At 39.9% G+C, this 14,305-nt stretch overlaps 1 protein-coding gene across 5 annotated transcripts in view; it reads left to right on the top strand.

The window, feature by feature from the left end:
- Positions 1–14,305, top strand: part of RNF220 (ring finger protein 220) — a 354,135-nt gene that overhangs the window by 139,412 nt on the left and 200,418 nt on the right. The gene's annotated exons all lie outside the window — the stretch shown is intronic.

The following is a 14,305-nucleotide window of genomic DNA, read 5'->3' as shown; positions in this document are numbered from 1 at the left end:
AATACACTTTAATTCCTGTAATTTGAATAATCTATGTGAAATACAAAATTCTATGAGTAAGCACATGGAATGTGCTCAGCTTTATCCCAATTGATTGAATGTGCAGTTTAGAATATGTAGTATTCTGGGTATTTGAGTATACACAAAATCTTGAATGGCAGCCAACTGAAGGTAAATTTGAGGTGTATGTATGAGAAGGGTTACCCTTCACCTATTCATTGTATGATATTAATGTGTATGAATTTAGGATATGAAAAAAAGAGAAAACAAAACCCTTGTTATAATCTCCCATGTTTCTGGCCACTTTGGAAGTATCTCTCAACTCAGCAAGGTTCAACTTGTAATAATATTATGTACATGAGATGAACAGCTAAATTTTATTTATTTATTTATTTTATTTTATTTGGTATGCTTGTATACCGCTAATATCTCAGCCTGTGCGGCGACTCATTGCGGTTTACAACATGTTAAAATATACAATGTTAAAAAATACAATTCACTTGAGCATATAAAAATTAAAATTAAGAATACATACAAAAAACATACGCAGTATTGGGCCACCAATACAGATCGGGACATCTCATAGTTAAAATCGTCATCCAATTCGTTGTCTTGATTGCTAATCCATGGTCAGATAGAACATCACGACGAAGGTCAATTGAAGACTTGCTAAATAGGCTAGTATGGTGGCTGCTTAGATGACAACCATGATCTGGTTCTTATGGTAGAAGATTTTGTTTGTCCCCCGCAACAATGCTTACTGGAAAGCATGTGGAGAAGGAAAGCAGCCGACCTTTGGCACATTTATTGACACTCCCAGAGTTCATACTGCAACTCTACAATCTTTCCCTGAGATTATTAAAAATTAATTGATCACTTTTATATCCCCCCATGGTGCCCGACACTGCCGTGAGAGGGGCCAAGGGGAGGAGGGTGTGTGCAGGCGTAGCAAACACACTGATAAATGTTAATTACTCTTTTATGGCCCTTGTCAAATTCCAAAGCAAGTCATAAATTCATTAAACTCTAACGGATTACGCACATGCAGCTTATTTAGCCACCATAAACAAGATCATTTGGATGTTGGTTTTTCTTTTTTTATTGCTTCAGCAGCAAAAAGGAGAAAAAATACACTCGGGAGCTTTTGATGGGTTGGAAAAGTTGGTGGGTAGTTAATATCCTGTAGCTGTTGTCTCTTCTCTGATTATTATTACTGCATGCAGTGCATGAGATTGTTTTTGGTTTGTGTATGTGTGTGTTTGTATGTACATATTTGTCATGGGAATTGCTGCTACCTTTTTCCTGGAAAACAAATAAAAAAGTGTAATCTTTTTCAAGACAACTTCATTGGTGAAAAATGATGTCAGCTTCCACAGTCTTTGAAACTTGTCAATTTTTCCATCTGTAGAAGTTGTCCCAATATAAAATGTGATTTTACCTACTTCTTATCTCACCCATCCTTGCAACATTTATCTCTTGTTTTCTAGTCTAATATGAGAGCTCTGCTGAAACATACACTCTACTTTAAATGCCACAAAATCATTTCTTCCCAAATGAGCCTCATAGAAAGTTATCTATTCAAGGAAACCAGATTGGCCACAAATGAACACTCAGATTCTCAAATTAATAAATTAGACATGCAGAAGCTTGAAGTCCCAAACCCATCTATTTTGGTTATCCCTTTGTGCAAGTATCAAAGAAAGTGAGGAGTACTCAATTAACCATACTTTTCTGTTATGGCTGCTTTCCCAACAGCTGGCTTGGGACCTTTTGTAATGTCTTACTCTGTTCTGAAACTGGTTATCTGCATATGAGTAGGGACATTGCATGAAGTACCAGCTGACCTATTTTTTGTGTCAGGAGCGACTTGAGAAACTGCAAGTCGCTTCTGGTGTGAAAGAATTGGCCATCAGTGAGGGCATTGCCCAGGGGACGCCGGATATTTTGATGTTTTACCATCTTTGTGGGAGGCTTCTCTCATGTCCCCGCATGTGCGAGCTGGAGCTGACACAGGGAGCTCATCTGTGCTCGCCCCAGATTCGAACCTCTGACCTGTCAGTCTTCAGTCCTGCCAGCACAAGGGTTTAATGCATTGTGCCACCGGGGGCTCCAACATTAGAGGGTGATAGTCAGCTTTATACATTATCTAATAGCGTAGATGAAAATATGTGTTACCCAAAGCACCATGTTGATCCGGTGCATTTTTATAATCTAGAAAAAAGAGACTTTCTTTGCCTGCCTCAAAGATTTGGTAGCAAACAGTAGCTTGTCTATCTGGAGTAGATAGGTAAATCTCTCAGTTTCACTTCTTCCCCAAAATTTATTCTTGTATGTTTATGTAACTTCTGGTTTGAAATTAAATTCTCAGAAACTGTAATCAGGAGTTGCCAGCATTAGATCTCCCCATTCTATACACAGCTGCCCCATGTGGAAAGTTCAACTAAAGCCATTTCTCTAGTCCAGTGGTGGCTCACCATTAGGCCCACTTGGACAAGCAGCAATGTAAACGTTTTCTTACTGGGCTCTTGCCTGAGCAACATATTTGCTTGGCTGTAGTTCATTTTTGGTTTTCCTCTCTTCTTTGGCTCAACACCTTGTTCCCAACTGATATCTGGTTGCTGCTTTCTAATGACAGCCCTGACAGTGGGGAAGTAATTACAGTCAGCCCCTCACATTTGCTGGGATTAGGGGTATATAGGGACCCCATGAAAGGGAAAAATCCCAAATTAAAAAATATACCGTAACCACTCTAAGAATCTCTGTGTCCTTCAGCATGATACTGATCATATTGGAGGACCTAGAGATTTCTAGAGAAAACATTATAATCAAATCCATGAATAATCAAATGTGCAAAAGTCAAACCGCACAAATATAGAGGGCAGACTATAGTCTTAGTCTAATTTTAATTGCAGTTTATCTGTGTAGAATATCTAAAAGAAAGTCATTCCCTTCTTTCCAGAATTTTTCTCCATTTTTACTGGTGTTTTGAACTACCACTTCAATGTAGGAGTATTTATTGAAGTCCTCTCACTTTCTCCATCATGTAGTCCTATTGAGCTTAGGTGAGCACTACTAGCAAACTGCTATTGAGATTTTCCCTGCTACACTCTAAACTTTTTTTGCTTTTATTTAGTGCAAAGCACACATTAAAAAACACATACTAGGGTCTCACTAAAAGAAACCAATATTGAACAGCTACCTCCAGTTATAGCATGCACTGCTCTCATTTTAGTGGGAATGGGAAATTATTTTGGGATCATGGAAGTCTGCCCTATACTACCTAAGATTATGTAGTCAAGTACTATTGACACTGACTGGTAGTTGCTCTCCAGGATTAGAGGCAGACCGGATTCTTTATTAACATTGCTTGTAAAGTTTGGGCCTGGGATCTTTCATGCTATTACCGTATTTACTCGAGTTTAATGCGCATCTCAATTTTGAAGGTGCACATTACAAAAAATGGATTTTCCCTCAATTGTAATATACCCAACAGTGAAGTCATAGCACTTCAGGGAGGAAGTCAGCATGAATGAGGCCATTTTGGAAGCCATGCCCCTCCACCAGGCTGAAGCCAGCAAAGTTGCCAGCCTCACAGGATTCCTAACTGGCGTCATTCATGAGACCTTCAAAACTTGGGGGGGGGGGGGGGGGAGACAGGCAAGAGACCTCAAGGGCCGCCCAAGAGGCAGGATCTGTGGGTAAGGGATGACTACAGCCAACAGCCAGGTGCTCCTTCTCATTTTCCATGCACTACAAAACCCTGAGGCTTCCAGGACCAATCTCTTCCTGCCCACTCCCCTCCACACCTCCCTGTCTACAGGGTTCCAGATTCCTCTGGCCTTTTCACACAAGTGTGTCATTGACTCAGCAAATATGGTATATTACACACACGTGTGTTATTTCTTTCTCTCACACACATACCTATCTTCACAGAGAGAGAGAGAGTCATAGGCAAGCAGGATAAGATTTAGCTACACCATTAATATAGTAGTTACAAGAGTGTATTATGATTCAGGTAATGTCCAGTTCATATCTCACCTTCACCATTGACTGATTTCTTGTTTTATGCAAGTCTTGTCTAGCCACTATCTTCCCCACCTTCCTATCATCAACATGAGATGAGGATGATGATAATACCCACCAGCCTGAACAGGGTGCAAGTCAGTTGCTTTGAACTTTCTAAAATTCTGTATCTTAAGCTCTTTGCCTTCAAATTAATAATAAAATAATAACAATAAAACTTCCTTCTTGCCTAACTTGGGGGTCACTGTTTTTCCTCTGGTACAAAGGCCACTGATAAGATCCAGAAGAGGCATTAGTCTCAGTTCTTCTGATCCGTGCAAGAGAATATTTGTCAAGCTCCTTTTGCTTGTAGCCACAGAAACCTGCCCCTTGATTTGATGGATTTATGAGCACAGGGGTGGGCAGTCAGGGGTTAATGGAAGAACTGTGCCCTGTACTCAGCAGTAGCTAACAGCCACCAGCTAATAACTTTATGGCTTCAAAGCAAGACATTTATCATGCTGAAGTTTGTTTATGCACTAGTTATATGGCACATTATGGCAGATCTGTGTTGGGCTGATAAATTCTAAATGACAAGCAAAGCTACTAAGTGGGCCTGGCTAGGTCCAATAGACCAGCAGCTTTTCCTGAACTCTGCTTCTGAGATAAGAATGTTTTTCCCTCTTTTGTTTGATATGAGCTAAAATGCACAAATTTGATGCAAGAGAAAGATAGTGTAGAGATTGTTGTGAGAGAAGTCTATTTCATTATAAAAAGCACATACTAGGGGAGCAGTTTTAGGGAGAGGGTTCTTGAACTGTAACTGTCTAGCACAGTATCCCAGTCATATTTGAACAATCAGCTTTTCCCAGCCTAGAACCCATCAGATAGGTTGGAATATAAAACCAAAGTTTTGGAGATCACAGCCAGTCCTTTGTATTCATGGATTCTGCATCTACAGATTCCACCATCCGTAGATTGAAAATATTCCAGAAAGAATTTCCAAAAAGTGAAACTTGATTTTGCCATAAAGAACAATATTTTACTCAACACTATTATATATCATAGAATTTGGTATCCACGGGAGGCCCTGGAATCATAGAGTTGGAAGAGACCCCAACGGCCATCAAGCTCAACTCCCGTCCTGAAAGAAAACACAGTCAAAGTACCCCCCACAGATGGCCATTCAGCCTGTGCTTAAAAACCTCCAGAGAAGAAGATTCCACCACCCCATGAGGCAGCATATTCCACTGCTAAACAGCTCTTACAGTCAAGAAGTTCTTGCTAATGTTTAGGTGGATTCCACTTTCCTTGAATACATTGCTCAAAGAATCCATTTCCTTGAATCTCTTGAATCTATTGCTCCATGTCCTAATCTCCAGAACAGCAGAAAACAAGCTTGCCCTCTCCTCAATGTGACATCTTTTCAAATATTTAAACATGACTATAATGTCCCCTCTCAGCCTTTTTTCTGATTTACATGCCTGTAAATCAGACCCGTGGATACCAAGGGCTCACTATGTCAGGTTCAGTATGGCTTTAGTTTGTAAAGGAGCATTCATAATACTATGATGCAAAGCCTGAACCTCACAGGAATAGGAGATCATCAGAGAAATCATATCAAAACAATGTTCTAGGGAGTAAAACAGACCAAATTTACTGAAACTTACTCCTAGCCTGAGTCAGCAGACTGAGTGAATCATAGAAGAGGTGAAAAGAGGCACACTGCTCTTGTAAACATCTATCACCTTCATCCCCCAAGTCTTACTTAAAGAGCACCACCACCTGTTAGGTTATATTGATAGCAGTTGAAAAGACTTAGCACCACAACTTTCCCAGTCAGGAAGGAGAGCAGAGCACTAAGCCATCCCTTGTCTACTAGCCTTTAAAACAGAACTCTTAACTGTAGAAACTCAGTTGATTCCTATATGTTCTGTCTGAGAGCACTTCGATTTCCATATGATGAAGGGTAGGGAAGCCATATTATTGTTTGAAACATCTAGTAGAGAATCTCCACCTAGTGCTACAACCAGTGATCCAGTGATGTTATCTCATTCCCTAAGGGCTGTTAGTGGGTGGGATCTGACCTCCAAGTGATGTCATTCCACAATGCTGGAAAAGGGATGGGATTGTTACTGGATTGTTTTTTTAGAGAGCAATCATTTACACTCAGACCTTGTGTGGCCATAAGGAACACCTCAAAGAACATTTCTGACGTGAAACTCATACGTGTGTATTTCTTCAGCCTTTCCACCAGCATAAAGTCTGTAAATGACAATAATTACTTCAAAATTAAAACGTATGTCTCTGAACTGTAATTCTCCAAACAATTTTGCTTTACAAGGAGTACATTTAGTAGACTTGAATATTCACAATGTGGAAGAACAAATATCAATATTTCTATCTCTTCTCATGTTATTGGATACCTTTCCCCACTACACTTTCCCCACTGTATCAAATCTGAGTTTGCAACCAACTTCACACTTTACAGAGAATGCTGCAGCAATTTATCCTTCCTTGAGTCTTTCCTTTTCATTCCTTGTTCATCTCATAGACAATATATGTGCACACAGATATAAACAATTTGAAAATAAAATATAATGTAAACAGTTTTTTTTCACGGTATGGCTACATGTGTTCCTTGAAAGCATCATAATTGTAAAAGGTATTTAAATAGATAAATATTTAATGCTGCTATCTAAAGCCCGTGTGGTTTCCAAGGTACAGAATAAGTGATTGCTATAAGTAAAAACATCACTTCTTTGAAACATGGATACAAGGAGGTGTTGCACAAAAGAAACGTCTATGTATATCTTGTATGTCTGTCTGTACATAACTCTGAATATGTCCTGGTGAGTTCATGAATGTTAATGAGGTCTGTTCATGAGCACATTCCTTTATGTTCACAGTTGGCACACAAACATGAAAAGCAAAGGGGGATCTATTCTTGGAATATGATATTTAAATGTCATGTGGTTCCTATGAACACGCACACACCAGCCTAACAAGGCAAAGAACAGAGATCCAGCAGAGTGGACTGGAAGATATGGATGTCCATTTCAAAAGAATTAGGAGAAACAATGACATCCTCAACACTTAATGGAAGTTAAAAGCTTGTTGCCATGTCTGGTCTTGACATGAAGGTGCAGTAGGTACCACTTGTGTCAGCCACATTTGAGAGTATATACCCCGAAAGATCTCTTAAATAATTATGATAAATAAATACATAGGTGCCAGAGTATTCTTTCATTGTATGTACTCCAATTCACAGAACCATAAAGACTTTCTGTGCCCACACATGACAGTCCCTTGCTGCAGACAGAAAAGAGGGGACAAATAACACAGTTTAATGCTAAGTAAAACAAATAAAAAGAATCATTCCAATAGGTTGAAGGGAAAACATGAGCCAGATCCATCATCAGCTGTGTTAAGGTGAAAGACCCTCTGTGATTGGATCATGAGCATGGTGGTTACATTTCCTTGAGTACATGATTCCTGGGCATTAATCAATTGGTCTTGGTTAGTCTGAGAGATCCACTAAGTGTCACTTTTCCAATGAATCACATGCTGTACTTTCATACAGTAACTGTAATTTCTTCATGAGAGATATAATGTTAATGGAATTATTTAATCTTCATATTTGCATGTATTTTAATGTGTATTTTTACATTTTTGTAATGTGTGAACTTGGATGCCTACTTGCAATACCATAAATTAAAGATATTCGCCATAGTTGGGTACTTTTGTGTATCTGTACATTGGTGTGTTTTGGTGACATCTGAGATTACATATCTTATGACATTTATTTTCAGGTCTATGACCTGCACATGTGTGCAGACTGGGCATGCCTTAACTCCAACACAGAAGTTATAACGTGTTTGTGGGTTGGTTTGCAAGTCTTTGTGAGTGCCAGCCCTTGCAAGGCTGTAAATCCTGCTGCCCAGCTGAGGAGGTTGAGCAGTTTATTGCTCAAGGCCAGGCCCATGAATCAGACAGAGGTGTCGGAAGGCACATTAACTTGTAGCCTTTGCTCAGTTGCTGTGTGGTTCCAGGAGGGGCCCCAGAGGCAGCGATTAAAGGCGGCACCTTCCCCTTTCAGTTTTATGGTAAGAGGAAAGCAGTAAATTAGAGGCCCTGAGGCTTTAGGGCAAGTCTTGCCCTGACATAGCTACCTGCTGCTGCCCTAACAGCAAGAGAGTCTAAGCATGGTCCTGCACTGGAATAGTAAGCTTTCTACTGGCTTGAACAGAGAAATCAACAGTGAGGGTGTAGTGTTTTGAAGCCGCTCTCTTTGGATAATTCTATGTCCTGGGCCTTTATATAGGGAACTGTCCCTTCCAGGGCTGCCTACGGACTTGTACACTCTACAATTAATTGTAGAGTGTACGGCCATATGTCGAATCCAATATATTCCATGCCATTAATTTGACAGGCAGATGTATGCAACACCCAGCTGTCGTCATCATCATCTTTTGTGACCATCTATATATAAGGGCCTCTAGCTTGGGTTTTTCAAGAAATGGGAATTACTATGCAACCTAGGAAATACAAAAGTTCAAAGACACAACTTTGGTATTTTATCTGTGAAAGAGAGAAATGTTGAGAGAGGAAGCCAACACAAGTTGGCAGTGGTAGGCATGGTCGAAGACAACCCATATAATGTGCATATTCAACAGCATGGTTCAGGACCTTTGACAAGAGATAACCAATAATCCAGCAATGACCATGCCCATCAAATTCAGTATATCAGTGAAGGTGCAGCTAGATATTACAAGTGGCTACTCTTATTGGAGATTTATTTTTCCCACTTCCTGATAATGGCTGGTAAGACGTAGTTTTCTGTTACCGGGTCAGTATGCCACCTCAGTATGTGCTTCTCTACCCCTTTTTCCAATAGCAAATAATATAAGAAGGGCATGGAGATGTGCACAATACAGTTACAGTTACATAATCGTGTTGTACTATCAATACCAAAAAAAGAGGAAAAACAGGAACTGCAGAAATTTCTGGTACTGTCCCTCCTGCACATTACAGCATGGGGTGGGGGTTATTTGTGAAATACTTTTCAGGGGTCATCCATTATGTCAGATCATACTAAAGGAGTCATGGGAGATTTAGGTATTTTTAAATATCCCTAGCACCATTGTAATATGTATGCCAAGAAGGGAGGGGGGTCTTTTGTATTGGTTGCCTTTTGGCTTAGAAAGGCAGCAGTCTCTTTTCCTTTGAAACCTTTTTACGACTCTGGGTATAATTAACTCAAGCCATAAAAAAATTTCGAATCCAAATAGATATAATTAACATTTAATGTCACTGGTTTTTTGTGGATAGTCAAGACTATTAAGAAGTGAGTATTGATTGAAGAGGTGAAGCAGATGTTCCACTTATTGGATCTAGACATTGGAAGCAGTTGAGAGCAAGGAGGCACCCTGGAGCAGATCCAGTGACATTTCTGGCCTTGTGGAGGAGACTGGCATGAGAGGGAGGAGATGAAGGCAGGAACAGAATATTTAGTATTTTTCAGAATCCTTGCATATCTGGATTCATGGGATATGTCCTTTGGTTGTCCATTAACTGTATTTACTATCCTATCTGATCACTATATCACTAGCCCTGAAAGAACTACACAACACCCCCTCCCTGCATTGGCTAGTGACCTTCAGATAAGAATGAATTATCCCAGATCAAATACTCCAGACAGAGCTTTCATATGAACTGAAGCATATTTTCAGCTGAGGGAGTTCACATGTACAAGTTCTCTCATGTTGTATATATAACAAAGTGAGGGGTAATATAATACAAAAATATGTGGGAACTGATTGAAAGTTTATATCATCCCTATCCATGGCCCCAGATATCACAGAAGACACAACTAATATCCCAGAACAGTATCCAGCTTTGCTCTGGATATATTATTCAGAATCTTGGAATCTGTTGAGTTCGTAGTTGAAATGCTTAGATGCACATGTACTATTGATGTGAAAATGTGAATGAAACAAATGATGCAAAAACTCAAAAAGCCTGAAAAGTGCCTGAAAACACTGATTTTAATTTTTTTAAACTAATATTCCATATTAGAGTTAGGTCTAGTTCAATGTCTCTCAAATTTAGCATTATTCAAGTTCTGTGTGTTCCCTTGCTGATGTCAACACTTTGATCAGCTGTTTCAGGCTATGGGTCTAAGGTTTCCACCATCCTCAGTACATCCCCATAAGATGCACCGCAGACCTTGTCTGAACCCAAAACTATTTAATGTGCATAAAAAACATGAGAAAAAATAGATCATTATTTCCATGAAGGCAAACTACCCTGAGCCTTGAAAATCCAGGAGTTTACTATGTTCCAGCCAATAGTAATACAGCTGTTAATATTCTTGATTCGATTGCCTTATTGCTCAACTCATGTTGCTCACCTGTGTGAGCAGCTACCTGGTTTGGGATGCCAAATGCATGTGTCTTTCCCGGTTTTGATTTGGCTCCCCGATTCCTGGTTTTTACCCTGATGTTACAGCTGGTTTTCCTGGCACTATGACATGTCCGGTGAAAGCCTTAACCCCATGGCATTGGCCTCCCTCCATGCTGAAACCTAGAGCTCTTAGGGTGACATTCTTGGCTGACTCCCCCATCCGATCTGCTTGGGATGTGCTTGGCTGGGTGAGAGAGAGTGATAGCATGCCACATTTTGTGCGCCCTCTGCTCATGGGAGCAGGGTTTCAGAGCTCTGGGATTGATTGGGCTGTTGCTGCTGACAGACAGCATGAATACAGGAGCATGAGTCAGGTCAGCAGAGCAGAAACCAGCAAACACAAAGAAATAGGCTGCATTGAGTTTAATAAATAAAAACAGTGACATGCTGTGCTAGGGCTAAGGGTGGGAGGTTAGCCTTGCACCAGCAGCTTCTGTCTCCCCTTTGCTGCTGACACCATCGTACCAGCTATGGATTCACCCCAAATGCCCTCAGACAGCACAGAGCCGCTTTTCTCTGCCCGCACACAAACTGTGATTGTTCAGGAGCATCTCCTGCCCTGAATGATTTGTGTTCTGGTCAGAGATAGTCATGGAAAGAAGGAAGGAAAAGCTACTGGCATCTGTGTATTGATAGCATCTGTAGAATTTGTTTACCTTTACTCACATTGTTTTCAAAAGGGCAGTAGCATGAGGTTAAACTTCTTGGTTTCTTTTAAGTAACCATTCTTTCTCACCTGACTCATTTTCATCACATAATGATTGAACTAGAGTTATTCTAGTCACCTTGAGTCCCCTCCAGGGGAAGAAAGGTGGGTAGAAATGTCGTAAATAAATAGTAAATAAATAATCATTATGGTTAGGGAAGAAAGTACAAAATGACCAAATATGGTGAAATAAAGCTACCAGAACAACTTTCTGTGTTTTCAAGACATTTCTGACTGATGTCTATCCTAAGGCAAACTCTTCTTAGAATAATTTGCCTTTGCCTTCCTCTGGGACTGAGAAAGTGTGGCATGGTCACCCAATAGGTTTCCATGGCTGAGTGGGGACTTGAAGCCTGGTCTCTCAGTATCCTCTTCCAACACTAGTCCAACACTCAACCCACTGCAGCACAATGTCTCTTATAGATTTATTTTTCAACTATTTAAAATCTTTAGCAAATAAAAGCCTCCATTCCCCTGGACCCTCCTCTCCTGCCTCCATCTCACAATGAGCTTTCTTTGGTATGATGGAGTCAAACCAAAAAATCTGCTTTGCAGGAGACCTTGTTGATGTCCTCCTAATCTTAGCAAAACTTTCTTTTGATGCAAATTTAAACAACAGCCTGAAAAGAGAATCGTAATGTGAAGAGACAGGGTTGAGTAGGAGGTCTGACATGCTCTCCCTTGATCTAATATGGCAATATTGGGGGCTTCCTTGAGGAAACCCTCTCAGCACAAATGGACATATTCAGCCATGTTCAGGCAATGTGTTGTCCACCCACACATAGGGAGAGAGGCTAAACTGTCAACAGAATGGCAGCAACTGAAAATACTACAATTGGAATTTCATCCCACCAGCCCCAGCTAATGTAGGTGAAATTGCCACAAATTGGATTCTTTGGCTTGTGTCTGATGTGTTCAACACTTGAGTTTGTTCCAATAAGCTCCTGGGAATATTTTCCCTGTTGGCCTGGGACTTGATACATTTCAAAATAATAATGGAAGAGGCTGACCTGACATTTGGATATAAGTTGTACAAAGGCCATGTTTTTTGTGCTCTGTAAACGTTGTCAGGTTTCAGTGATGCCTCGGGGTGCAAGGTTAAACACCTGACTATATTATCTTATGAAATGAAGGGTTTCACAAGTCGTAGTCATAATACTGCTTGCTGCAGTATCTTGGAAGTTTGAATCCCAAACAGTAGCATTTCCAAGCTCTGGAGCTTTGTGGCATTTATCAATTTTCATTGTTCACTGCAGATGCACTGCAGTGGCCATCATAGTGACCGAGCCAGGAAAGTTATAGATATTTCTGGTAAAAAAAATCCAGTTGCTCTTTAGAGCCAATCCTTTGTTGCTCTGGGATCTCAAGGTTACCTGTAGATCTGTTGACATGCTTGCATTGCCTCCTCATCACACTCATTCCAGCCTCCACTGTCATGGCTTCTCTGTATGGTGTAATCCCTTTCTCCTTGCACTTAGATGGAGTTCAAGAAGATTAACTATACTCCTGTAGTCCTAAAGAGGTAACTGTGGAATGTAAGAGTATCGGCGTGGTTGTCCTCATCTCACATATCATTTCTTAGTAAATTGTATGTTCATCTTTCTTTCTGTGTGATCTTGCATGACCACCAAGACTATATAAAATGCTTTTCATAATGTTGTGTGACCTTTGTGTCACACTTGTATGGACAGTGAAACCACACCAGAAACTACATCACAACAGAAGCAGCTTGAAGTTATTACAAGGTGGCAATTTTTCTCTTGGTTTTCATGGCAGAAACATCCTTTAGGAGGATTACCTATGTTTCAGCATTTGTGGCATTCTTAGAATACCTGGAGGAACTGCTAAAATCTGGACCAACTGCAGGAGTTACTGCTGTGAAAACTACATGAAGTTGCCACTCCACAACAGCAGTACTAATTATGTCTGGATTATATTTGTATTTGCTTTTGATAAGACCAAATGAATTGGAAAGAATGGGAAATCTCCTTTCTGGTAGACAGAACTGGCTGTCATCAATCTAATTGTAATGGTTGGGAATTTGCAAGAGGAAATATTGTTGTTCCAGCTCTTCCAAAAAAAGCTAGAAGATACTTCTAGTTCTTTAGGCCACTTTCCTAAAGTGAGGGAAGATTCTCCTTGTTCCAAATCCAAACTTTCATTGATCCAATATCATTTTTCCTAACTCAGAGCTTGTTGTCACTGTTGTGTCTTTTCCCTCTAGCGTATATTTTTTTAGTGAAAAGAACAATTATTTGACTAATTTTAGGATAAGTTTTTCTCAAGGGTCAATCGGATCTGTACTTTAGTTGTTGTATTTAATTTTGTTCCAGTTTAATTAGTACCCCAAACGTAATGATTGCTAAAGTATGTCTTCTTAGATGCTCAGTTTTTACTTCTTTCTAAACTAGCACAGTACTTCGATATGATGCAGTGTGTCAAGTGAAAGGGTAACAAGCTTTAACACTGGACTGTTAGATAGATTTAATTTCTGTGGAAATAAATCAGTCAGCGAAAACAGCAAGACATCTGTGGTGAACTGGTATGTGGGTAAAGTGACACACACTCAGCAGATCCCTTGACTAATTTACACATTGATATTCAATCAATTGCTATACAATCTAGATCATACCAGCTAGCTGACATTAAGGCATATCTGACCTGAAATCGACTGAAGAACTTTCACAGCACAAGCACAACTGGCAGAAGTGTTGAGTCAGGATTGTGACAATGAGTCAGGATTGAAACGATTGATGTTTTACATCTCTCCGATTCAATGCAGTATTGTAGCCAAGGTTTACCAGTGCTGTGTAAAACTGCATTGGTTAGTTTTTATTCCTTTGTTCTTTAGATTGTCTAATTTCTTAGTCAAAATGCTTGAGGTAGTTCATGATATATCCATCATATAAAGTAACAGACAATAAAAAGAGATGTATTTTAAAGCATAATCCTCAAAACAATAGTACAGTTTGAGAAGCAGTAATTAAATGGTAAAATCAGATAATCATAATCTGGTGTTTAGTGATTAAAATCTCTGCATAAGGCTGAGGTGCCTGCCATGACAGAGTAGGTCCTAAATTACCTAGCTACCTCCTGCACTTTAAATGGAAGGATTACTTGCAGCAGAGCAAA

Source organism: Anolis sagrei, chromosome 4 (assembly GCF_037176765.1).
Source record: "Anolis sagrei isolate rAnoSag1 chromosome 4, rAnoSag1.mat, whole genome shotgun sequence".
In the NCBI taxonomy this organism is placed as follows: Eukaryota; Metazoa; Chordata; class Lepidosauria; order Squamata; family Dactyloidae; genus Anolis; species Anolis sagrei.
Note: the sequence above shows the minus strand (reverse complement) of the source record. Positions and strands in the feature narration are given on the sequence as shown.